Here is a 24994-nt window from a genome sequence, read left to right as displayed (position 1 = left end):
GAGATGATGTGCAGATCGAAGGAAAAAGTAAGTGCATCCCAGCGGGAAGACAGAATAGCCACAATATGTTCCAGAAGCAACGTTCGATGAGCACCCACAAGACCATGCAGCGACATAAGTTGTGGCAAATAGATACTAAACTAAGTTGATCATCATCTAAATCATCATCAAACAGTTCTTCAACCTTAATACCAAGTGAAAGTGAAGAAAGAGATTGTGCCACCTCAATGTTTACCCAAGGAAAATGTGGACATGTCAGACTGTAAGGAGAAAGGTCAGTCAAAGAAAAGTCAACATGTCAAAGTAACTAAATCATACAAACACAGTCCAAAGATTACTTTGAAAATCAATGGAGGTTCAATACCTTTCATTATCAACAGTGGTGCCTTAGTAATTATAATGCCTGAAGACAAGTACAATGAACTGTCTTCGCTACCGTGAAATACACCATCAAAGACCTAAGTGTACACTTGGGCTGCATTGACACCTATGAAGAATAAAGGTTAATTTGTAGTGACAGTGAAACATAAGAAAACAGAAGTACAAGCACTAATCCATGTGCTTCAAGTTACAGCGGCAAGTGCCTGCTTGTTCATATTTAACACAGCTGCTGACATGGAACAGAGTTTGGAGAATTACATCATGAATTCCCTTCACAAAATAGTAAGTCAATTCCCTTCATTGTTCCATGGGTTAGGAAAGTTAAAGAATATGATGTAAAGCTGCATATTAATAAGGATGTCCATCCTGTTGCTCACAGACATAGACAAGTTGCTTTTCATTTACGAGCATCTGTTGAAAAAGAACTTGAACAAATAATTAAACATGACATTATTGAACATTCCGCTGGTCCAAATTCATGGGTTTCTCCCATAGTACTAGTGCCTAAAAAGAACTGTGAAGGAGCTGTGTGCACATGCGTTGACATATGCCAGGTGAACAAAGCAGTTGAATGAGAACGACATTCAGGCTCACACACTGCTGACATGATAACGCAATGGAATGGTGTCAAAGTCTTTTCTTGACTTGATTTAAATAAAGGTTACAACGTGAAGAAAGCTGAAGATATGTACTACAACCTTTTCCACATATGTTGGCTTGTTTAGATACAAGAGACTTAGGCCCAAATATAAGAAGGGCCTAGCGCAAACTCTCACCACATTAGTGTCATTTTTTTTACGCTAATGTGGAGATAGTGTGGCAAAAATGTAGAGTCATATTTACAAAGTGGTGCAATGCTTGCATTGCACCACTTTGTAAACCCTTGCTCCTTATTATGCCTGTGCCAAGCATAATGTATGCAAGGGTGCATTCCCCTGTCAGGGGGCCTGCAAAAATGGTACAGTGGAATCTATTAGATTCCACTGCATAATTTTAAGCGTCATTTTGAAACGCCTGCACATTCAACAATTCAGGGCAAGTATTACACTCCACCACCTTCCACCCAAGGGCCGGACTGGTTGTACCGGGGGATCAGGCATTTCCCCAAGAGACTGGGACCGCTTATGTTACTGAGGGTCTGGTTTTGTAGCAGTTTTAAAAGCACTTCAGAGTTCCATGTATATCAACAGATTTCAGGCAACAACAGAAGTGCAAAGAAAACTCTATTGATTAATGTACCTAGAGAGATCAGAGTTTTGTCTAGTGGTAGTTTTGGCTCATCTAAGGTAGCACAGAGGGTTAATATGCTTGCTGCAAAGAACATCTGCTATGCAGATTACAGAATAGTATTTTATGTGCATAGCTCAGTGGGGTATTGCTTTTGTCATTGAGATCATTTTATTAGTGTGCAATTCATGAGTTGCAGTCATAACCTAGCACAGTGAGCTATGAACTGCCATCAAAGGGCTACATGCAAACTGCATGGACAGGTTAAAACTGTATGTCTGATTATCCTAATGTTGCAAAAAAATGTTTGGGTAGAAATAAACTGTTATTAGTAATGTCAACCCTAACTACTGTGGAAAGTTCTGAATCCTGAGCATATGCTTCCCCAGACCAAGCACTCCTACAAAACACCTACTAGTATGGATGATGTGAATCCTACACCTTGTAATCCCCTTTTTCTCATATAACATTTTCCATACACTGATTTACATACCTATGATTAATTGTCTCTGTATGTGTGTGTGATGTAAAGTGCTCTAACACCCCAAACTGGTAAGAGAGGCGCTATAAAACAAATGAAAATACATGAGGCACTATTAGAGGGTGATGATAAGGAAATCATTGAAAAGCCTCAATATATATTGCTGAATTCTTACATAGGCATCTTTACTCTACTTTATAAACAAATACAGTTGAATATATAATGATAAATGTGTTGTAGAATGCACAGTTTTTGCCATATTTTCAAATTTTCAATAGAGGGAGAACCTCTAAAGCCCCATTGTAGTAGTAAGGCTCACTTCCTATGTACCCTATGGGGTCTTGTCTGACAAAATATGCCAGGGCTGAATTGGATCCCCAATCTGGCCCTGCTTCCACCACCTTCAAAGATCATCATCTGCCACTTAAGGGACAGAAGATCAACTGTTTGGATGAACACTAGTTACTTTCTGTGGCTTTCACTACACTTTAGATTTTGTACAATAAATAATTTCAGCAGTGCAATGTGTTTCATCTGAATAGATAAAACATGAACTAAAAGCCAGGTTTATTAAAAAAAAGTTGCTGCCATATCTCTTTATTGCGAACACAAGAAAAAAAAATTTTGAATAAAAACTTCACCTCTGTGCTTTGCATGAGTCAGAGTGCCTTGCAAATGATCATAAATCTAAATGTATTAACAATAAGTAGTTTAACACAGTTCATTTTTAATTTATGGTGTACATCACTTAATGCACATGGACATAACTACTATTGTTTTTGAAGATTTTTCTCCTAAGAAGATTAATTTATAAATTTCTTGTTGCGGAATACTTTAGGGGGAACTATTAAATCAAGACATTTTGTTACATAAGTAAACTGTGCTCTGAGTTCTGTTCTATGTTCTGATATTATATCCTTTTAAAACTAACACATATATGTTTCCCAGGCCTACCATGTCAGCAACATAACAGGTGAAATCTAAAAAAGAGATTTGTCTGTGTTGTGTTGTTATATTAATCTTGCAGTTATTATGGAACTTCGGCAATATCAATTATTGTGGTTATCCTGCTTTAGATCATGTGACATCACTTCCTGAGAAGCTTCAAAGTCGAAGGTCATATGAGGTCAGTACTTGAGAGGCCATTAAGGTCAAACAGTGTGTGAAGTCCATTCCATTACTAATAGCATTTTGGGGAATCGACAGCCATGCATAAACTAGTTCATACCAATGGACAGATATTAACATTTCTCACCATGTCTTCCTTTTAAAATAGTATAGGCCTTAACAATGAATTATGAGGGCCTATGTATTTCTGATGATGCCAGTAACAGGAATTACTGACTCAATCAGCTTTAGGAGATCTGCTGGAACACACAGTGGTGTTGGCTCCCAAAACAGGGGAAATCTTTAGGTGCAACTCTGGGACAAAATGTATTATAGGGGAATCAGATGCAGCATTAGCAATTCTCCCTGTAGAACGTTGTTTCTTTGGGGATCTCTATGGTCCAACACAATACCCAATAACTCCACACCCCTGGAGTTAACAATGCCTCTAGTACTGGGAACACAAATAGAGCAGGTTTACCAGGTGAATTCCCCTGGGGTACTGGACCTTTAGAATGAGCTGCTCAGTGATCTTTTTTCTCTTGATGTCGGTGAGTTTGTCTAAGTACACAGAAAAAAAACCTCTTCAGATGCTTCTGAAATGGAAAAAGCATCACACACGTAGAACTTCACTGCTCAGGTGAATTTCAAAACAAGGTGCAGAAAAATTTAAATTATGGATCAGTCACAAGAAGCAAAAGAAATCCTTGCAGTTTGTTTCTGCAGCATAATCCAAAATACTCATTCCTATCAAGTGTTTAAACCAGTGGTTCTCAACCGGTGGTCTGCAAAGCCTGCTCAGGGGGCTTGCGATTGCTTAATAAATTAAATAATATTAACAGGTTAGGTCCCCAGCTTTAAGTAATGATTCAGTGGGGGGATCCCAGATTCCAATAATGATTCAGTGGCGGTCCCTGGGTTCCAGTAATAATAAAGTGGGGGTCCACAGGAGTCAAAAGGTTAGGAACCACTGATTTAAACGATGAAGATTTTAAAGAAAACTGACATATTAATTGGCAATTTATTCAAGCATAGCAATGAAAAGCAACTGAGTCATCTAAATTCCAATTTGTTTCTTGAGATCTAATAAGCATTAATTTAACATGCTTTCGTACGTGTAATCAATTGCATGTTAAATAAACATGAGCTTCCTTACATGAAAATTGTTAAAAAATAGTTTTCTGTTCAAATATACCATATGGTTCGCGAGTGAAAGTCAGTTAATAACGATCATGAGATCTAATTTGCATTATAGCTCAAGCTGATATATGTTGATTTGCATTTTATTATGTGAAATACACAAAGAATAATATCATACAACAGATCTTTTAGCCCACATAGATCCTAACACTAGGGAAATATGAAACACTACTATTGATTCTTTAATTTATTTACTAATATGGGGCCAGATGTACATAGCACTGATTGCAAAATACTTGTTACAATTAGTGACCAGTATTTGTGGGACAAATGTGGTAATTTGTGAACCCACATATGTACTAATAGGTTGGTTCACAAATTAATAGCTCCTAGCAGGTCGCAATTCAAATTATCTCATGAATATTAATGAGATAGGTCATTAATTGAGACCCACTAGGAATCGTAGCCATCACAGGGGTGGCGGCTTACTGAGGTCAGAAGTCCACATTTGTGACTGCGTTTAAATAAGCCATTTATTTTTCTTTGAAAGCAACTCATTTTCCTTGAAGGAAAATGGAATATGTGTACTAAAAATAAAATAAAAAGTTTAAGTAACATTTTTTATGAGGAGGCAGTGGTCCATGCCCTGCAGCCAACTTCTCACAGCCCGACAATCCCTTGTGGGCAGCGTAGAGTTGGCTGCAGGGCCTGGCCTGCGAGCAGCCAACCCAACGCCACATATGGCATTCTGCAACACCAAAATGTAAAAGATAAGCTTAATGGCTTTATCAAGGGGTGAGCATATTAATATATACAAAAACAGATCTATCAACTTTCTCCAAAAATGACCAATATTTTAAATCAAATGTATGTTTTGATAAATCACACAATGCAATGTTCTTTAATATTGATTATTAATAAAGTATTTTATAAAGTTTTAATTAAAGTAAGTCTGTGCGTCATTCTTTTAACGTTTCTGGCCCAGAAAATGCAATCACCTTGCACTCCAGCTAAGGAGCATAGAGCTCTAGCTAGGAGTGCTTTAAAAAAGTAAGTTTTCCAGGGGACATGGATTAAATGACCCAGGAGACTTACTTTTTTTTAAATGCTGCGGGGGCTACTTGTCTCTCTGCAGCACCCAACAACATTGAAAAAGTTGGGGATGCCCCTCCGTTTTCTAGGTTTACCACTAAGCTGCAAAAAATTATATAAAATAAAGCCCTTACAAGGCATTATGGGACACTCCTCAAAGGAGCCATGAAAATTAAATGTGAGCGGGTGCCCACTCCAAGCCTTCATACCTCTGTCAAAACTATTCTTTGGGGTCTCCAGTAGGTCCCTTTTTGTAGGATTTGTAACTGAGTCTCAAGTCCTAACATGGATGCCACTTCCTAGAGGCAGCCAATGAGATCTCACCTTGATATCTTTCAGGTCCGTGGAGCCTCTACAGTGTGAAATAGGTAAAGTTTTAAAGTTTTAATTGCTCAAAAACTCTTAACTGGATTTACATCAAGTCACCCAAAGCACTCTTTCTGAACCAAGATCCAGCTTCCTGCCAAATTGTGCTTAAGGCCATTCATTTACTTGGCCTGCAGCTAAATCTAAAGTTCCTATGGAAAAATGAATAGGAAAACATATCTTGGGACCCCTCCCTTTTTCTCTGCTGCCACTTGACAGATCCCAATGAAACTGTCCAGTTAGGAGCCGAGGTAAATTATGTTTTATGAAGATTTCTAATATATTTAATTATTGTAAACACCTCTCCACATCCCAAAAACCTAAAACCTTACTAACCCTTAATTATACATATCACTAAACCCTAACATTCCCTTACTACCCCACACTCAAGCTTGAACTCTAAATACCCCTCATTAACATTTACCCCTACTCCTCTCTAAACCCCCCAAAACCCTTACTAGTGCTTACCCCTAACTATCCCTAAATCCTAAAATCCCTTACTACCCTTTACCTTTACCCATACATGAACCCTAAAAACCTCACATATATGGAAAGTCCTATGTTGTAAAGAACATACAAACTGCATTGATGGTACATACCTTTGTTATAAATAGTGTATGATAAAGGTATCATGTCATAAAGGCTATGTGCTAAAGCTAACATCTGAACAGGAGCAAAGGAGACACCCTAGTTTAGGCCTCAGACACATTGCTCAAGGGAGGGTATAAGGAGATTTTTTTAGCAAAAGGCAAAGGGAACAGAGTGTTCACATGTTAATATATATTAGCGTAGCAAGTACAGTGGCACTAGGGCCCACTTGTGGAATTTTCCCACTGCCTCCCAGTTATGGCTGTCTTAATTCACAAAAAGTTATGGTGGTATTTTCCTTCCTATCAATAGGGCCCTGGGCAACCATGCTGTGGAAAGGGATAGGAAGTAAGGTGTGTGGGTTATTATTTTTATTACAGTGACCACCTGCTTCATAGAGCCTTAGCTGCCCTAATTGCAGCGTCATTGGGCCAGTATGTTTTTTGTCAAATCTATTTTCATTGATGCAGTTGGTCTTTTATAACTCTCTCATTAGTGGGGATTATGGGTTACAGAAAAATGCTCCTGAAATTATTCATAAACCCTACTCTCTCTGACCATGCCTGCTCTTCCCCATTCCTTGCCTGAAGTTTTGGATGGCCCGTTTTCAAAAACATTTGGCTTGAGGAGGGGGTCGGAGCAAATATATTGTAAGACCTCTGATGTAGAAGTTGTATCAGAAACATGTACCGATCGCTACACAATCTTGCAATTGAATGATACTTCTGCAGATAGTTCCTCCTGCTTATGTAGGATAGCCAAAATAAATTTGCTTCCAGTCTTTTTCAGAATTTGATGAATTTTAAGAAATTGCTCAAAATCTTCTTTGGACATTGACCAAATCTGCTTTGGACATCGAGAAGAACATGTTTTTTCAAATGTCTTTATATCTGTTGACATGATACCTGAGCACACAATTTTGTACAGAATTTTGCAGTCTATGTAAAGGTTTTTTTTAACTTATTAAGGAGCTAATTTCATTATAAAATTGCACTTAACAGGAAGAGCAAAAAACATACTGATACCAAAACATGTTGCAGGATAATCAAAACTGCTTGTAATGTCTTTTATTTCACCACAAAGCTACATGCTTTCACAGTTTTCCCAGGATTAGCTGCCTCAACCAGAGAGTCTAATCCACTTTAATATCGGAAATAAATTGAATAATTAAACTTCACTTACATTGGAAGATTGTAAGTTCTTTCAAGACTCAGAGGAAGCAATATATCCAATCTTGAATTGCAAAATGTGGAGCTAAACAATAAGGAGGTCCATTTTTTCTCATCTTCATCCTTTAACTTGCATTACAAAAAGAGAACATCTTTATTTAATACCAGCACCCTGATATACCTCCATAAAATATTTTTTTTCCAGAAATGTTCATTTTTGATTTGTGTTTTTGGATCATTAGAGAAGTAATTGAACTTGAGTAGACATTGCTGATCTGGTCCAATCTTTTCTGGATTACTTTTTTTAAAATGGTGGATGTGTTGCAGTGATGTAATATTTCAGGAACCATGAGACCTACATACAATTATGGCAATCCATGACTAATGAACATTTCAACAAATTTAAGTAGCCCAATAATACTATCTGTGTCATTTGACAGTATGACTAGATTTGAACCATTTTCAACAACCCACTCAACATGTGGTACAACACGAAGGTCAACTTCCTCCAATTTGCTGTTAAGTTCTTGAACAATATGGCTTGTACCTTTTGAATATATCTCTGCAGACACCAACTCGTCATTGACAATCATTCTACTTGAAATAATTGGAAATTCAGTGTTCACTGAAGCATCAGCAATGTGTTGGCGAGTTAACATCTCCAAGTTCATCTTGTTTGATGTTGATGACCAGAATTTATCAAGTTGCACAGAGATAGGTGTTGAATTTTTAATGCTAGCAAGGTCAATTATTCCACTTGTAGACATTTGTCTGATTCTCTCACATTCTTTGACAGACAGTTCAAGATAAAAGACAATTTGCAGTTCTTGCAAGGTGCACACTGACTTTGATATGTGTAGAACAGTCTGAATGACCTCTCCGAAGTTTTGCATTTGTTGGAAGAAGATCATGTGACAGAATGTGGTTGATAAATTCACTCCTTTATTTTGCTACATCCATATCTCTATGTCCTTGCGAAAGTTGTTTTTTTGTAACCTGTTTTGTAGTTTCTGTTTGGATGAAACTCTTACTATGGCAATTAAAGCATGGAAATTTAGCTTTACTGATTATGTCAAACTTCTTTTTCTCTTTCAATACAAATCTCTCCTGTTTCAGTTCTGCATAGTTTTGATCCATGTTCCAGGACATCTATTAGACGTGTCTTTATATCATCATCCACATATTGTTTGGTCACAAAGTTGTGTAGTAGCACAGGCTCAGTCATTTCAAAGGGTTTTCCTTGCTGCACGAAATGAAGAAGGCTGTCAACATGTTTATTAAAAGATTCCCCTCTCTTTCCCACAAGTTTGTTGTGATGAACAGTTTCATTAATTTTGAGTTTGTCATCTCTCTGAAAACATTGCAAATAAAAAGGACTTCACAATTAGTTAGCTGCAATTGTGCAATATATTCACTTTTACGTGTCTGACCAACAACTCAGTTTGAGCTTTTCTATGATCTCTGGATTGTCTGTTCCAGTTTCATATCTGGAGCCACAGCATTCAACCTTCCTTTGCTGTTTTTCACCACAAAATGTATTCAGATTAATTACTGTAGAGGTATGGTATTTCCACCTCTAGCTTCTTTACTCTTTCTAAATACCAGGACCCATATTTCAGGTCGTTTCTGCAGTCAAATTCGCAAAATAGAGTAATCAGTGACTCCAGAGCCTTCACCTGCAGCTCCCAATCACCTTCCCGATCAGCATGTACCAAGTTTTTCACTAGAGCTATCATGTGTAAAACATCTCCCCAGTACTTGCAAAGTTCTGATTTTGTTTCACATTATTTGACAAACTCTACAAACTTGGTTTTCAGGTTTTCAAATTTTGTACTGTGCATTGAAGCTGCCTGGCTTTTCATTATGTCTTTTAAATGAAGTGCGCCCTGTGCATTGTTCACCTCTGAGATAAAATAGGTGAATCCTAATTTAGAATTCTGTTCCAGAAAGCATTCCAACACAATGTTGCTATAGCCTCAGATATGATGAGCATACCTTGTAACGAATGAACATAATGAGTTTTTCTGAATAATGACTGTACAGTTTTGCTTCCAGAGAATTCAGCTTCAATAAGTGCATTGTCTATGTCACATCCACTGTGATAACTTCCTGCACACTGCAACACAACTTTTTGCCATGTGGAAAACGCCCATCATTGGACAAAGATCATCAAATTCTACTGGAATACTCAGCTACAATACTGAAAACACCTTCATCACAGAAACTTGGTAGGATAGGTTGGTCTTCAATCTGAACACACACATTTTAGAATTTTTTTAGAGCTGTTTATACTGTTGTGTAGTTTGTGACTGGAGATGGTATTACTGTTACGAACCCAACCTTCTGCAAGGGGACGGTATTCTGGGAGATCAGAGCATGAATTCCAGGCCATGGAGGAACTTGCCTTTCTTCATCCTTCAGTCCGTACCAAATAAGCTAGAGGATAAATTCAGTTAAATCGGCTTTGCAGACCGCAGCATCAAGCAGAAGAAGATCCATGTCCTCAGCCACTTTGAAACTTTCTGGTAGACTGGGATGTGTTGATGACTTGTAGTGATTTTGCACACATTGGCAAAGCATTTTTGTAATGATTTTTACAGCTCCATTTGTTTATGCCTTCAGCTGACACAGCTTGTTTTCCAGCAACTACTTCATTGGTACAGTCTTGAAAAAGCACCATTGCATTATCATGTGTGCTGGATGTTTCAGACAAAGGAAGAGCTGTCTTCAAAATGAAAAGTATCAAAAGCAGCAATTTTAAATCCTTTCCTGGTAATGTGACTTGGAAGTGCTGTGCTGTCAGTTTCATAGGATTTTACAGCATGAGCTGTTAACAAGTTCCTGCTCTGTACTGTGTCATTGTAACATGTTTATACACCAGCCCTATTTATTGAAGTAATTAGCTCTCTACTTTTGCACTTGTCACAAATTGCATGGGAAGTCATCATGTGTAGTGGAGTTTTCTTTTTGACATTATGTAATTCATAAAACATGATTTGGAAAAGATGGTACATTTGCACAGAATAAGCCTGTTGGTTCATGGGATTATCTTCAACTTCTTCACTTACAACTTCAAGGCCATCATCAATGTTGTCAGCTTCTATTCCGAACTCAAGAACTTTAGTTTGTAACAGTTTTGATTTACCGATAATAAACAATGATGTACAAATGTTAAGACACCAGCAAGCATTCTTGTTGACTTCCATGATTTGCAGAAAGAAGTTCCGGAGTCAAATTAGTCGAGAACACCATAAGCGGCACATTCTTTTTGTTAGACTGACAAAAACAAAAATCCTAATTTCATTATTATAGATCAATAGTTTCATCAATGTTGACCATTATTTCTCTGATCTCACCGAGTGTGAACCCACAGCCAGCATTCAAGAGTGTCTTAGAAACTTGATTTGCTTTTTCAAAGAGTACAAACTTAACTCAAGACTGGTGGTTATATTGGTGGTGGGAGCTCATTGTACATTCATATTCACTAATGTATGCATGCATGCAGTTTGGGTGGGCATGCAAATCCACTGCAAATACATTCACCTCGCTGTTTAGATCGTTAGATCAGCTACTTGGCTGAATATTGCATCTTGGAAGATACTAGCTGCAGATAAAAACATGTTTGCCCTTTGAGACCCACACACTCTGTACTTTCATCAATCCCTTTGACCCATGTTCTGGCTAAACCACAGATAACACATTGAAGATCTTTTGTTTTCTGATCAGTTCTTGGAGGTGGATGCCATTGACCTTCTAAGTGGATGGTCATTGTGTTTGGTTGTTGTTGCTTTTTCAGAAGATTTTTGTTGTGATTCACTGGTTTCTGCTATTTTTTGACATTTTTTTCCAGGCCTTTTTCCATTGAATATGTTTTGTGGGGCTTGTTGTTACAATGATAAAACATTTGGTTCTCTTCACCCACCAGTTTCAATCTTTTGTGAACTTCATCTTGCAGTGTTTCTGCAGCACCTCAAACTCTCTTCTGTTGAGCTGCCGTTCATGTTAGCATTCTTTTTGATTAGTTTGGCATATGACACATTTTTCTTTGTTGAAGTCCTCAGATTTTGTAGTTAGCAACCCTATGTCAGGAGGTAAAGATCCTCTGCTACCACCTGCTTTGCTCATGCTTATGAATTTGAATCAACTGAAAACCTAAAATAACATCAACATTAAAATAAATTACTAATATGATGGCTAAAACACATCATCATGGAGGTGCCATTTTGGAAAATGGTGGAAGGGTTGCTTTGAGGGGTTATTTTCTGTCTCTATAAGACTACTTGACACCTAAAACCTATGTTTTGAAACCAAAATGAAGTACATAGGTCTCATGGTTCCTGAAATATTACATCATCACTGCAACACATCTGCCATTTTTAAAAATATCATCCAGAATAAATCAGCCTGGATTATGAATGTCTACCCAAGTTCAATTACTTCTCTAATGATCCAAAAACACAAATAAAAAAATGAAACTCTCTGGACAACAATTTGTTTATGGAGGTATATCAAGGGGCCAGGACTAAATGAGAAAAGTCCCTGGAAATTTGACACATCAGTGTTGAATCCTCTTAAAGAGCTCCTCTCCAAACGTTTCTTTTATGATTCAAAGAAACATGGCTAATTAAAGTTTTGAAAGAATGGTTGAATAGGAGAGCTTTGATGTGAAATAAAATTAAATGTTGGAAAAGTGTATATTTCATGAATGTAATGTATTTCATGGTTGTGTGAATGCAGTAGCTCTAAGACAAAAGAAGCAAGGAACGTGAGATTCAGGAAGAGGTAAGTCACTCACCTACTGACAATATATTTGTATTCTCCTTATTCCCAGCCACTCAGTCTTGACAGCTAGGCCGCATGCTTCTGAGTCCTGTCAAGAAGAAGCCTGGTGTTACGTCTTGAGAATACATTTATCAACGGGAATTAATATCACTTTTTAAAAATAAATTAATAATGAGTTATGTTGTTTTTATACATTGTGCCAGCATCTATAAATGAATAACCATCCGTTCCCCCTTGTTCCCCAATGTGTTCTTTCTAAATGATTGAAACTCCTTCTGACAGACACATGCTCTGTGGCACTTACTCAACTATATTCTATTGCACAATTTTGGCCAAATGTAATGCGCTCCAAGAACTTCACTTACAATTGTTTTGTTGGAGAAGAAAAAAAATGATAACATATAATAAAATGGTGCACACAAGAATTATTTACCCATTTGTTTTTTTAGATATTTTGCAGAGAACTGCAGCCACATCTTGGCTACTATACAAAAATTGTTATAATGCAGAAAGAGGGCAGTCAAATTACCTGTTGGGGTGCCTCCGGAATATCGAGTCCAAGATATTGTGGGACACTAATATACTGGACACAATATTGAAAGATATGTACAGATTTTCAGTATCTAACTCCATATCCCCTTCTGTGCCCAGGACATAATGGTTACGTCCTGAGGCACAGTGCTCGTGTGCCCAGGACGTAACCATTACATCCTGGGCACAGAGCCCAGAGGGAGCGCTAGCGCTCCCTCTGTGGGGTTTCCGCCCACCCCCCCAAGGCAGGGATGGAAGCGGAAGCCCTTCCCCTTCCACCCCCGATCCCCCCCAACCCCCCTGTGACATCAGCACGCGATTGTGCGCTGATTGTCACAAGGCCTCCTCCCATCGAGCTTCCAGCGCGATCGGAAGAGAAATGCAAAGCATTTCTCTTCCGATCACGTGGAGGAGGCCGGAGAGGCTTCAAAGGGAAGGAAATTAATTTCCTTCCCTTTGAAGTCTCTCTCAGTCTTTTAGCAGCCAGATTGCTAAAACGCCCACTAGACACCAGGGATTTAATTTTTAAAAGGAAATTGGCATAAGGGAGCGACCCCTTGGGCAAGGGTCTCTCCCCTAGGGGGCAAATTATATTTAGGCCATTTCTTCCCCCCTTGGGGGCAGATTGGCCTATTTTTATGAGGCTAATCTGCCCCCAAGGGGGGCCAAACCACTAGGCACAGGGGATTTTTTGTTGTTGTTTTTGTTTTACGGATGGGGAGCGACCCCTTAGGCAAGGGTCGCTACCCTGGAGGGGCAAATTGTATTTAGGCCATTTCTTCATCGGACGATTTTAGGTCAATCTGCCCCCAAGGGTGGCAGAAACCACTAGGCACCGGGGATCTTTTTTTTGTGCCAATGTCACGCAAGGGGAGCGACCCCATAGGCAAGGGTCGCTCCCCGGGGGGGTGAGAGGGGCACATTTATTTTAGCCCATTTCTGCCCCCCTGGGGGCAGATCGGCCTATTGTTATTAGGCCGATCTGCCCCCGGGGGGGGGCAGAAACCTCTAGGCGCCAGGGTAATTTTTTTTTTTTTTTTTTTAGAGATGGGGAGCGACCCATTAGGCAAGGGTCGCTCCCCTGGGGGGCAAATTGTATTTAGACCCAGGGGGGACAGAAACCTCTATGCACCAGGGATCATTTTTTTTTATTTTATTTTTGAGGTGGGGAGCGACCCCTTAGGCAAGGGTCGCTCCTCCAAGGGGGCAAATTATATTTAGGCCATTTCTTCCCCCCTTGGGGGCAGGTAGGCCTATTTTTATGAGGCCAATCTGCCCCCAAGGGGGACAGAAACCACTAGACACCAGGGAGTTTTTTTTTTTTCCATAAATTTCACGCAAGGGGAGCGACCCCATAGGCAATGGTCGTTCCCCTGGGGGGGGCAAATTTATTTTAGGCCATTTCTGCCCCCCTGGGGGGCAGATCAGCAGAAACCACTAGGCACCTGGTTTTTTTTGTTGTTGTTGTTGTTTTACAGATGGGGAGCGACCCCTTAGGCAAGGGTCGCTCTCCTGGAGGGGCAAATTGTATTTAGGCCATTTCTGCATTGGCCAATTTTAGCTCAATCTGCCCCCATTGGGGGCAGAAACCACTAGGCACGGGGATCTTTTTTTTTGCGCCAATGTCACGCAAGAGGAGCTATCCCATAGGCAAAGGTCGCTCCCCAGGGGGGTGGGGGGCGGGGGCAAATTTATTTTAGCCCATTTCTGCCCCCCAGGGGCAGATCGGCCTATTGTTATTAGGCATGCATACCCACATTTTCTGTGACACCTGGCAACTACTCACAGAAAATGCTTTGTAAATCTGGCCAGGGGGTTCAGTTAAAACTCATTACAAAACTACTTAGAGAAAATTACTTAGAGAGATTAGTTTTCTACACTGTGCCAGCATTTATAAAATAATAAATAGCAGTTTTCCCGTTTCCCAATGTGCTCTTTCCAAATGATTGAAAATCCTTCTGACAGTAGACTTTCTCATGCATGCATCTCAGAGACATGCTCTACGGTACAAATTGAACTATATTTTATTGCCCAATTTTAATCAAATGTAATGTAATTCATGTGTGATAAGTCGGGTTCCAAAAAACAATTAGAAAGTAGCCAAGAGAGGTCATGGAAGTAGCCAGAAGTAGTATCAAGTGAGAAATCCTGCCAATAGTAGCCCAGATGTACTGGAAGTTGGCCATCAAAAAGTCACAACCCATTTCTATTTACTTTTCAGCATAACATGTATCTTGTGCTTGAAAAGTGCTCTTTTCTGAGAGGTTCACAGGAGATAAAAGCAGCAGCAGGCCAATCTTAGTAGATCCATACTGCTTTCCCTCTTGCACAGCGCAGTCCCGTAAACTTGGTTGGTGCACCGTTTTACATGAAAACTTAGTAAATCTAGCCTGTGTGTGACTTTCACCTTCATTCAGTTCTCTCAACGTCATGCATAGGCAAGTAACTCCTAAAGTTATCAATGTACATCTTATTCGCCACAAATCTATATTTGTGCAAAGTTTGTTTTAAATGTATAATTAATTTGGAGATTACATACAACGTTTTTCTCCACAGGTAAAGATGTGACATACATTTCGAACATCTCTCTTTTTCAGACAATTGTGCGTAAAAGTTTAATTGGTAGGTGATTTAGCCTACTGAAATATCGGTGCACCTTACCGCATATGAAGTGTGATAGGGCTAAGTGACAACACTGCATTCATATTTTTTTAAGATGAGCATTACAGTGGTCTGATGCCCTCTGATAGGTTGGAAAAGTAGAGTTTATGTAAGGCACAGTATTGTCTTGACAGTAAAGATGTTACTCTTTTAATCTTTCACTGATATGGAAGATGAAAGCGGAAATTTATTAGTTGGAGTCCCACTGAAATGCACATTTTTTGTGTTGATATCTCACTGCAATGGTCATTGCGAATATTTGTTGTGTGATTAATGACTAGCACTATAAGAACAGGGTACAGCCACTGAATAACCTGATAAAATAATATGTTTGAGTGTAAAGCTGTTATTCTTTTAATGTGCCACTGACAGGGGAGATCACAATGTTGCTGTCCTGCTAATATGGGAAATGTATTAGATGAATCCCAGCTGAAATAGGCATTTTCTGTGTTTAAACCTTACTGCAGTGGGCAATGTGGTGGTTTTTTGGGTGATAAATGAATTACAGTTTAGAAATGGGGCATGGCTACAACCTACCTGGATAACATGTGATTTTTACCATCTAACAAATAGGTGTCAGTTAAGTAAGAAGACATGCCTAGGGTGTTTCTGGATGAATTAGTTATATCTGTAGGTCTGTCGTGGATGGTGTTATGACCTTGTGATGAATGATAGTCCATGAGAGAAGAGTATTTCTGATCTGTCTGCCCCTGAAGAATTATAGGTGTTTTGATTATTTAGCCTTTTTAGGAATGGCTGGATACTATATCTTTGATTCCTTGTGTTTCCAGAGTTAAGGAAATGTGTTATTTCCTAGTCTATTTCGAATGTGATGCCTTTGAGTGTCTGATGTGACAGTGGAATGGAAACAGTGTACTCATACTGTGTGTTGAGCTAGTTGTGGCAGTTAGTGGCTTGGGTTGTTAGTTGACTGAGGTGTGAGCCCTGGTCAAGCAACAGCCACAATCCCTTGCAGGGTGAACCACAAGAAGTCACTAAATGAACCTGTGCTTAACCCTGGGTTGCTTGGTCAAAAAGCAGTCAGGCTTTACTAAGAGGCAATGTGTACAGTATTTAAGCAGTGGGTCAGAGAAAGCACACCACAAGAAAAATACCAAACCAATTTAGAAAAACTGAGTCAATTTTAATAAATCTTTTGACACCAAAATGACAAAAACCTAATCAGTAGAACCGGCGTTATGAATTTTAAGGTTCACAACGGCAACTAAAAAATCAAAGCGCCAACCATGGACATCTAGTCGCACGAGACCAGGTCAAAGTCAAAAGTTAAGGTTCACCACACTTTGGAGCACTGTTCAGATACAAGAAGTAGATTTGTCTTGGTCAGTGCTTGCCTTTGGATTTTAAAAACATTCTGAAAAAAATACATGAGAGGGTAAAGTTCAGTGGGGAAGGGCTGCAGAAAGTGTCTGAGGAGGGAGCATTGTCGTTGTATGGCCTTGGCACGAAGCTGCAGTGAAAATTTCTATGTTGGGATTTAATCGCCAAAGCAAAGTCAGAAAATTCCAGCAGGCAAGGCAGAAGGCAGTAGCTGAAGACAGTTCCTCGAGGTCGGATACCCATTTGGTGATGATCCGTTTAATCAAAGTTGATGCTGTGGAAAAGAACGCAGAAGGAGACGCCGCAAAATCAATCCGAACAGCAATGACCTCAGGCGGATCGGTGGTTCCAATCTCCTCCTGGTTCTAAAAGCAGTTTTCTGGCCCATTTGTGTTTAAATCCTCAGTTTTGGAAAATTGCCATCTGTGCACCCTTAGCACTACAACCAATGGTCCAGGACTGGTGGGGTTCAGGAATCACTTAGGCTGGGTCAAGGTGCAGATTCAAGATGGTGGAAGCCTGTTATGTTCCTCTGGCTCTAAACAGGAAGCCAGAAAACAACCCCTTGGAGTCACTTCTGGGAATCCTGGGTGCAGATGTAGATGCAGGGCTCAACAGCAGGGCTCTTTAGTGAGGGTTCAAGGCAGATTCCAGGCAGCGAAGCAGTCCTACCAGGCACAGCAGCAGTCTGAAAGAGTGCACAGCAAGTCACAGCAGCAGGCAGTCCTCTGAGAGTGCGTCCATAGGTCCAATAGTGACCTGAAGAGTGGGCCTGAAGGTCCTATTTGTATACCATGGTGCCCTTTTTTTGGAAGGTGGGAGAAGCTCCAGGAAGGTTTTATTTGAAGTCCATGGACTTCCCTGAGTCTCCTGTCGTGGATACAGGCTGGCTGCAGTGACAATACAGGGCTGTTAGGGCCTTTATGTGGAGGCAAAATACAAACTATGGAGGTAGAATAGCAATACATGGCCATACATGCCAAACATGTTACAGCCTACTGTGAGCACAACCATGTCAAGGCACACAGACTGATGCTATTCAGAGTGGCAGAAAGAAACACAAGGGTGTCAATTATAGGTAGTCAGGAGTAGCAGCTCCCATGCTAACCCTGGCATTCCCTTTGGTACATCTGGCATTTCTCTTCCGTGGTACCCTCTCTGTGTGCTTTCCGATGGACCACAGAGTGGACCTGTTAGAAATTGGGTTTCTGGTTGGCAGAGGAACACACCCTATCCAAGCAGGAACCACAATTATAGTCAGGGTAAATCAGAAACAGACCCTAAATTGAGCTGTGCTCACTCCCTAGTATCTTGGCACAGAACAGTCAGGCTTAACTTAAGATGCAAGGTGTACAGTACAGTACAGTTAAACAGTGAAAATACCGCACAAAAAGAAACCACATCTGGTTAGAAATATAGAACTTAATTTAATGAACAAAACAAGACTAAAATGACAAAAATCCAATAAGTAGAACCTGAGATATTATTTTTATAGAATATACTGAAGTGCTTAAAAGCAGGAACCGGGACTATCTGGATGTGCTAGACTGGGTCAAATCTGAAAGTTCGGGCCAACCATGATGGAGGGTGGTTTGGATATAGTAACCAGTCCTAGTTCTCAGCAAAGTATCTTTTTTGCGTCGACGTCGAGGAAAATGTAAGAATCAGGGAAGGTGATGCGTTGATCATTAGAATGTAGGTGATGCAACGGTCCCAAGCTGTGCACAGTCAGAGATGGATCAGACGTGAAGTGCTGCCTCGTCAATGATGAAGTGCCCTTGGTGCTTGCAGCAGTGATGGTGAATCAGTGTTGATGTAGATGAGCTGGTTCCGAGCACCACAATAGCGTTGATGCATTGATTTTGACTGGAGCAGCACTTTCTAACCACTTCCAGGGACCCAGAACAGGAGTAGACCTATTGGAGGGGCAAGATTCACAGTCCAGGTGCCGTAGCAGGTGAGCTGGAAGACTTGCGTGTCCCTGAGATTTATTTCTCACCTCCAGGCAGGAAGGACAGCAGGCAGCAAGTCAACAGAGCTGGAGGCAGCAGAGTAGCGGTCCAACAGAGTGGCAGTCCTTTCAGCAGCACAGATGTCCATCTTACTGGCAAAGTATCTACAGGTCTAGAAATGGACTGAGTTGCTGGTGTCTGAGGTCGAGTACATATACCCAGTTGTGTCTTTGAAGTGGGGAGACTTCAATGAGATGCCTTTGAAGTTTACAGAGTCCCTGCTCTTCCTGCCCTGACTCCAGACTCACTACAGGATAGTATGCAGCATTTTGAGTGGGGACAGTACATAGCATATTCAGGTGTTAGTATCAGCTCTTCCCTCCCATCCTGCCCAGGATGGCCCATCAGTCACACCTAAGCTCCCTTTGTGTGTGGCTGTATAGCGGGAAAGCCCAGCCGTTACCCACCCCAGACGTATATTCATTGTGCGACAGGCAGGAAACACCAAATGGTTAAGTAGGAAAATGTCAACTTCCTAAAAGTGGTATTTTCAGTATTGCACTTTAAAATCCAACTTCTTCATAAATTGTGCTTTTAAATTATGATTCAAGATGTGGGGGTCCTATCCCTTCCCGTTTGGAAATTACACTTATCAAATTTAATAAGGTAATCCCGATGTTATCCTATGGGAGAGATAGGCATTGCAGTAGTGAAAAACTGTTCAAGAGATTTTCACTACTAGGACATGTAAAACATAAAAGTGCATGTCCTACTTTTTAAATACACTGCACTCTGCACTTGAGCTGTCCAGAGCCAACGTTGGGGTTGATGTATATGTATTAAAAGGGAAGGTTTGGGTTTGGCAAGTGGGCTAAATTGCCAGGTCAACATTTCAGTTTAAAACTGCATACACAGGGTCCGCAATGGCTGGCCTAAGACACGTTTAAAAGGCTGCTTAAGTGGGGTGACACAATCAGTGCTGTAGGACCACTAGTGGCATTTAATTTACAGGCCCTAGGCACAAAAACTACACTTTATTAGGGACATATAAGTAAATTAAACATGCTATTTGTGGATAAGCAAATGTTACCATGTTTTAAGCAGAGATCACATGCACTTCAGCACTGGTTAGCAGTGGTAAGATGCCCAGCATCCTAAAGCCAGCAAAAACGAGGTCATCAAAACAGGAGGCCAAGGATGCCAGGTCCAACAGGATGTCTCAACATTATACGACCAAACACTATGAAAATCCCAGAAAACAAATATTTGCCTCTGAAAAAGGCTGCAAGGATGAATAGCTGACTTGCAAAACACAAGAAAAGAGAAAACAAGCACAGTCTCTTTGAAAATGGCTTTACTGCTTACTTAGGGTGCTTGCAGAAGAAATGTGAAGGTACAAACGCATTATTAGTTATCACGATGTTCACAAAACAACACAGGAAGAATTGTAGACTTTTGTAGGCACAAACATGGGCATATGTTAGTCACAGAAGCCAAGGAAGTTCGCATATCTGATGCCACACAGACACTCGGGTCCTGGAATATACACAGAAGGAGTGCTCTAAGGTCCTTTGGGTGTTGACCGCAGATTTGGTGCTCTTTAGCGATGTGCATGTTTTTGTAATCTTCATTTTACACATTCTACATCTTCAGCAGCCACCACATATTTGGTCAATGCCAGTGAAAATAAATCAATAAACGTGGCCCCAAAAACGCATTTCTTTAGAACAACGGTATTAACCGGTTGGGTGCCCTGGACGTAACGGTTAAGTCCTGGGAAGCACCGCTCGGGTGCCCATGACGTAACCGTTACGTCCTGGTATGAGGCCACGGGGAACGCAAGCGCTCCACCAAGTGGGCTCGAGCCCCCTCCCATGGGTAGGGATGGGAGGGGAATCGCTTCCCCTTCCACCCATGCCCCCTCCCCCCGTGGTGTCTGATGACATCAGCGCACTGACCTCATCAGAGGCTTTCCCCTCCGTAATGGAAGCTCAGCTTACAGCGCTGATTGGAGGAAAAATGCAAAAGTATTTCTCCTCCGATCACGTGGAGGGGGCGAGAGAGGCATGGGGAGTGACCCCTTAGGCAAGGGTCACTCCCCTGGGGGCAAAATTAACTCTAGGCCATTTCTGACCCCCTTGGGGGCAGATCGGCCTAGACACCAGTTGTTTTTTGTCAGTTTCACATGAGGGGAGCGACCCCTTAGGCAAGGGTTGCTCCACTGGGGGGGGGGTTGTTTTAAGGCCATTTTTGCCCCTTTGGGGGCAGATAGGCCTACTTTTATGAGGCCGATCTGCCCCCAACGGGGGCAGAAACAACTAGGCACCAGGGATTTTGTTTGCACCTATTTCAAGCAAGGGGAGCGACCCCTTAGGCAAGGGTTGCTCCCCTGGGGTGGAGGGGGACTTATTTTAGGCCATTTCTGCTCCCCTGGGGGGTAGATCAGCCTATTTCTATTAGGCCGGTCTGGCACCGGGGGGCAGAAACCACTTAGACACCAGGGATTGGTGTGTGTGTGTATTTGTGTGTTTTGTTTGAGGGGGCAGCCCCTTGGGCAAGGTTTGCTCCCCATGGAGGCACATGACTGTGGGCCATATCTACCCCCCCTGGGGGCAGATCAGCCTATTTTTGGAAGGCCCATCTACCCCCAAAGGGGGCAGAAAGCCCATTAGAGACCAGGGAAGATTTTGTTTTTTCCAAAAAAGAGGGTGGGGGGTATGGCAATATTCCCACCCCAAATAAATGGGGCCAAAGTTGTTCTGCCCACTGGTGGGCAGATGGGGCAATTACCCCTGATCCACTCCCCGGGGAGGTGGCAGAAAGCCGACTAGATGCCAGGGCATAAAAAATAAAAAAAATAGTGGGGTGGTGGCTACCAGCCAGTATGGGCATGTGCCTACACAAGTGAAGTATCATTTTTACCGGGAGACAGGAGGGAACGTTGAGTGGTAGGAAATTTGTCCCGGTGCTGTGATCCCACACAGAAATGTGGGGAAAATGTGTTTTTTTTAGCTAAATTTGAGGTTTGCTGAGGATTCTGGGTAAGAAAACTCTGGGGGGATCCACACAAGCCACACCTCCCTGGATTCCCTCGGGTGTCTAGATTTCAGAAATGTTTGGGTTTGGTAGGTTTCCCTATATGGCTGCTGAGCCCAGGACCAAAAACGCAGGTGCCCCCCCACAAACAGGTAGTTTTGAATTTGATACCTGGGGGAACTCTGGGTGGAAGGAAATTTGTGACTCCTTCTGGATTCCAAAACTTTCTGTCACCAAAATGTGAGGAAAAAGTGTTGTTTGGCCAGATTTTGAGGTTTGCAAAGGATTCTGGGTAACAAAACCTGGCGAGAGCCCCACAAGTCACCCCATCCTGGATTCCCCTAAGTGTCTAGTTTTAAAAAATGCACTGGTTTGGTAGGTTTCTCTAGGTGCCCGCTGAGCTAGAGGCTAAAATCCACAACTAGGCACTTTGCAAGAAACAGCTCTGTTTTCTTTGGGAAAATGTGATGTGTTTACGTTGGGTTTTGGGGCATTTCCTGTTGCGGGCACTAGGTCTACCCTCACAAGTAAGGTACCATTTTTATCAGGAGATTTGGGGGAACGCCGGATAGAAGGAAATTTGTGGCTCCTCTCAGATTCCAGAACCTTCTGTCACCGAAATGTGAGGAAAAAGTGTTTTTTTGGCGAAATGTTGAGGTTTACAAAGGATTCTGGGTAACAGGACCTGGTGGGAGCCCCACAAGTCACCTATCTCGGATTCCCATAGGTGTCTAGTTTTCAAAAATGCACAGGTTTGGTAGGTTTCCTTAGGAGCCTGCTGAGCAAGAGGCCAAATCCACAGCTAGGCACTTTGCAAAAAACAGGTCTGTTTTCTTTGGGAAAATGTGATGTGTCCATGTTATGTTTTGGGGCATTTCATCTCGCGGGCACTAGGTCTACGTGTTTTTTGGAAAGTGACTAGCTGTGGATTTTGATTTCTAGCTCAGCCGGCACTTAGAAAAACCTACCAAACCTGTCCATTTTTTAAAACTAGACACCTTAGTTGTTCTTTTCTCATAGTATCTACTTCTTCCTCTATTGTTGGTTCGACAACCACCTCTTTCCTTTTCTCCACTTGTGAATTCGGTGACTTATCTCCTTTTTGTGAACCTTCTGACAATAGTCTCTTCAAGACTGAACTTGAATCCTTTTCTTTTTCTGTGGTGTTTTCTCTAGACGGACCTTCAACTGGTTCAGGAGGAGTCATTCACTTTTACTTTGATCCAGCTCAACTCCTTCCCCTTCTTGGTCTGGCACTTGCTCTGTTTGTCTGTCTGAATTGTCTGCTTCTGGGAGAGCTCCCTCTGTATTAGGCTCTCCTGCTGGTTCAATTGAGATAGGTTCCCCCACACCTAACCTGGAGATTTCCACCTTCGTCTCTCACAGGGGTGATGGAACCGTCTTCAACGAGCTCAGGTTCAGCCTCAGTTCCTCCTTGTTCCTTTTCCGGTGCTGTAATTTATCTAACAGTTGTTGGTATTCTCAACAATGCTTCTTCCTGATCCAGTGGACATGCCCTTTCTTCGTGTGACTTGCGTGAATCCAGTTTGTGATCCCAGCACACTTCACAGCTGTAGTAGTTGTTAGAACCACTTGGTATGGTCCCTTCCAACGAGGCTCCAAACATGTCTTGAGCACATGTTTTTAGACAACAACCCAGTCACCGGCACCCAGGTTGTGCCCTGGATCGTGGATGGGTGGCAGTGTGGTGGCCTCCATCTGCTGAGAGAAAGAGCGGACTACATCAGCTAGACCCTTGCAGTAATCCAACACCATATCATCTGCTCAAACCCCCACGCACAGGCATCTTAATGAAATCCAATTGCATTCTGCTGAATGGACCTCCTGCTCTTCCAATGTGGCTCAAATTAACCACAGTCCCTTTCCCCACATTTAATTGCTAACAAATGACACAGCGATGACATACTGCTTCAGCTGCTTGTCTAAACATGGGGTTAAACCAGTCAATTTTGAACAGATGAACCATGGCATCCCTCTCAATGTGTGCCTAGCCATGATAATACCTCGCCATCTGGGACAACAGACTATTTGGCAAAACCAATTGACCCTCCTTAGATACCCACAATTCATCTTGTCAATGAACACATTTCATTTTGCTCCATGAACGTTTCTCCTCATTGTCAACATTACTCTGTAAAGATTTTAACTCTTCCAATGTGTCAATCACTTTTGATGCAAAGGTTGTACATGTAGTGTCTTCTTCAGGTAACAATTCCCACTTGTCTTTGAATGATATACAGTTCGAGGCGCAAAATCTTGCGACATGATCTGCATTTCCATTTCCTAGTGACTCGTAGTCTTGTTACTTTAGATGTGCACTGCATTTCACCACAGCAATTTCTACCAGCATTTGTATCGCATATAACAACTCCTTTACTCTCTCACCATTTCTCACTGATGATCCAGTAGAGGTCAGAAAACCTCTCTGTGATCTCAATTGACCAAAATCATGAACTATTCCAAATCCATATTGGCTCTCTCTGGAGACAGTGACTCTCAATTGAGCAGAAACATGGCACGCTCTACTAAGAGTGACCAACTCTGCTACCTGAGCAGAATACACTCCTTGAAGCCAGGAAGCTTCTAAGGTACCCGTAATCATACACACAGCATATCCTGCTCTCTATGTTGTCTCTCAGACAAGAACCATTAACGAAAACAATTTGGTAATTTTCTTCCAAATGGGTATCTTTAATGTCAGGTCTTGGTTTTGTGCAACAACTCAGTTACTTCGAGACAATCATGCTCCACATCTTCCTCCTTTTCAATTTCAGTAGTATCACTTGGAAGTAAAGTTGCCGGGTTCAGCACTGTACATCTTTTCAGTGTCACATTTGGTGCAGCCAGAATGCTCGTCTCATACCTAGTCAACCTAGCCCCAGTCAAGTATTGGGTTTTCGTCCTTGTCAGTAAAATCTCAATCGAGTGATGGACCATTACAGTCAGGGGATATCCCATCACTACACCATCACACTGTGAAAGACTCTGACCAACTGTGGCAACTGCATGCAAACAACCTGGTAAGCATGCTGCAACTGGGTCCAAGGTAGCTGAAAAATGTGCTACTGGGCGATGAGCACCTCCATGGACCTGAGTCAAGACAGACAATGAACATGCAT

General features: G+C 41.5%; 1 protein-coding gene across 8 annotated transcripts in view; it reads right to left on the bottom strand.

Moving 5' to 3' along the window:
* The window catches only part of CHRM3 (cholinergic receptor muscarinic 3), a 3010830-nt gene that overhangs the window by 2602968 nt on the left and 382868 nt on the right, over positions 1–24994 (bottom strand). For all 8 annotated transcript variants that reach the window (XM_069234407.1, XM_069234404.1, XM_069234410.1 and 5 more), the window contains one exon: positions 12347–12421. The gene's annotated coding sequence lies outside the window, so the exon portion shown is untranslated. The remainder of the gene's footprint in view (positions 1–12346; positions 12422–24994) is intronic.

The sequence above is a fragment of the Pleurodeles waltl genome, chromosome 5 (genome assembly GCF_031143425.1).
Source record: "Pleurodeles waltl isolate 20211129_DDA chromosome 5, aPleWal1.hap1.20221129, whole genome shotgun sequence".
Classification (NCBI taxonomy): domain Eukaryota; kingdom Metazoa; phylum Chordata; class Amphibia; order Caudata; family Salamandridae; genus Pleurodeles; species Pleurodeles waltl.
This window is presented reverse-complemented; position numbering and strand designations above follow the sequence as displayed.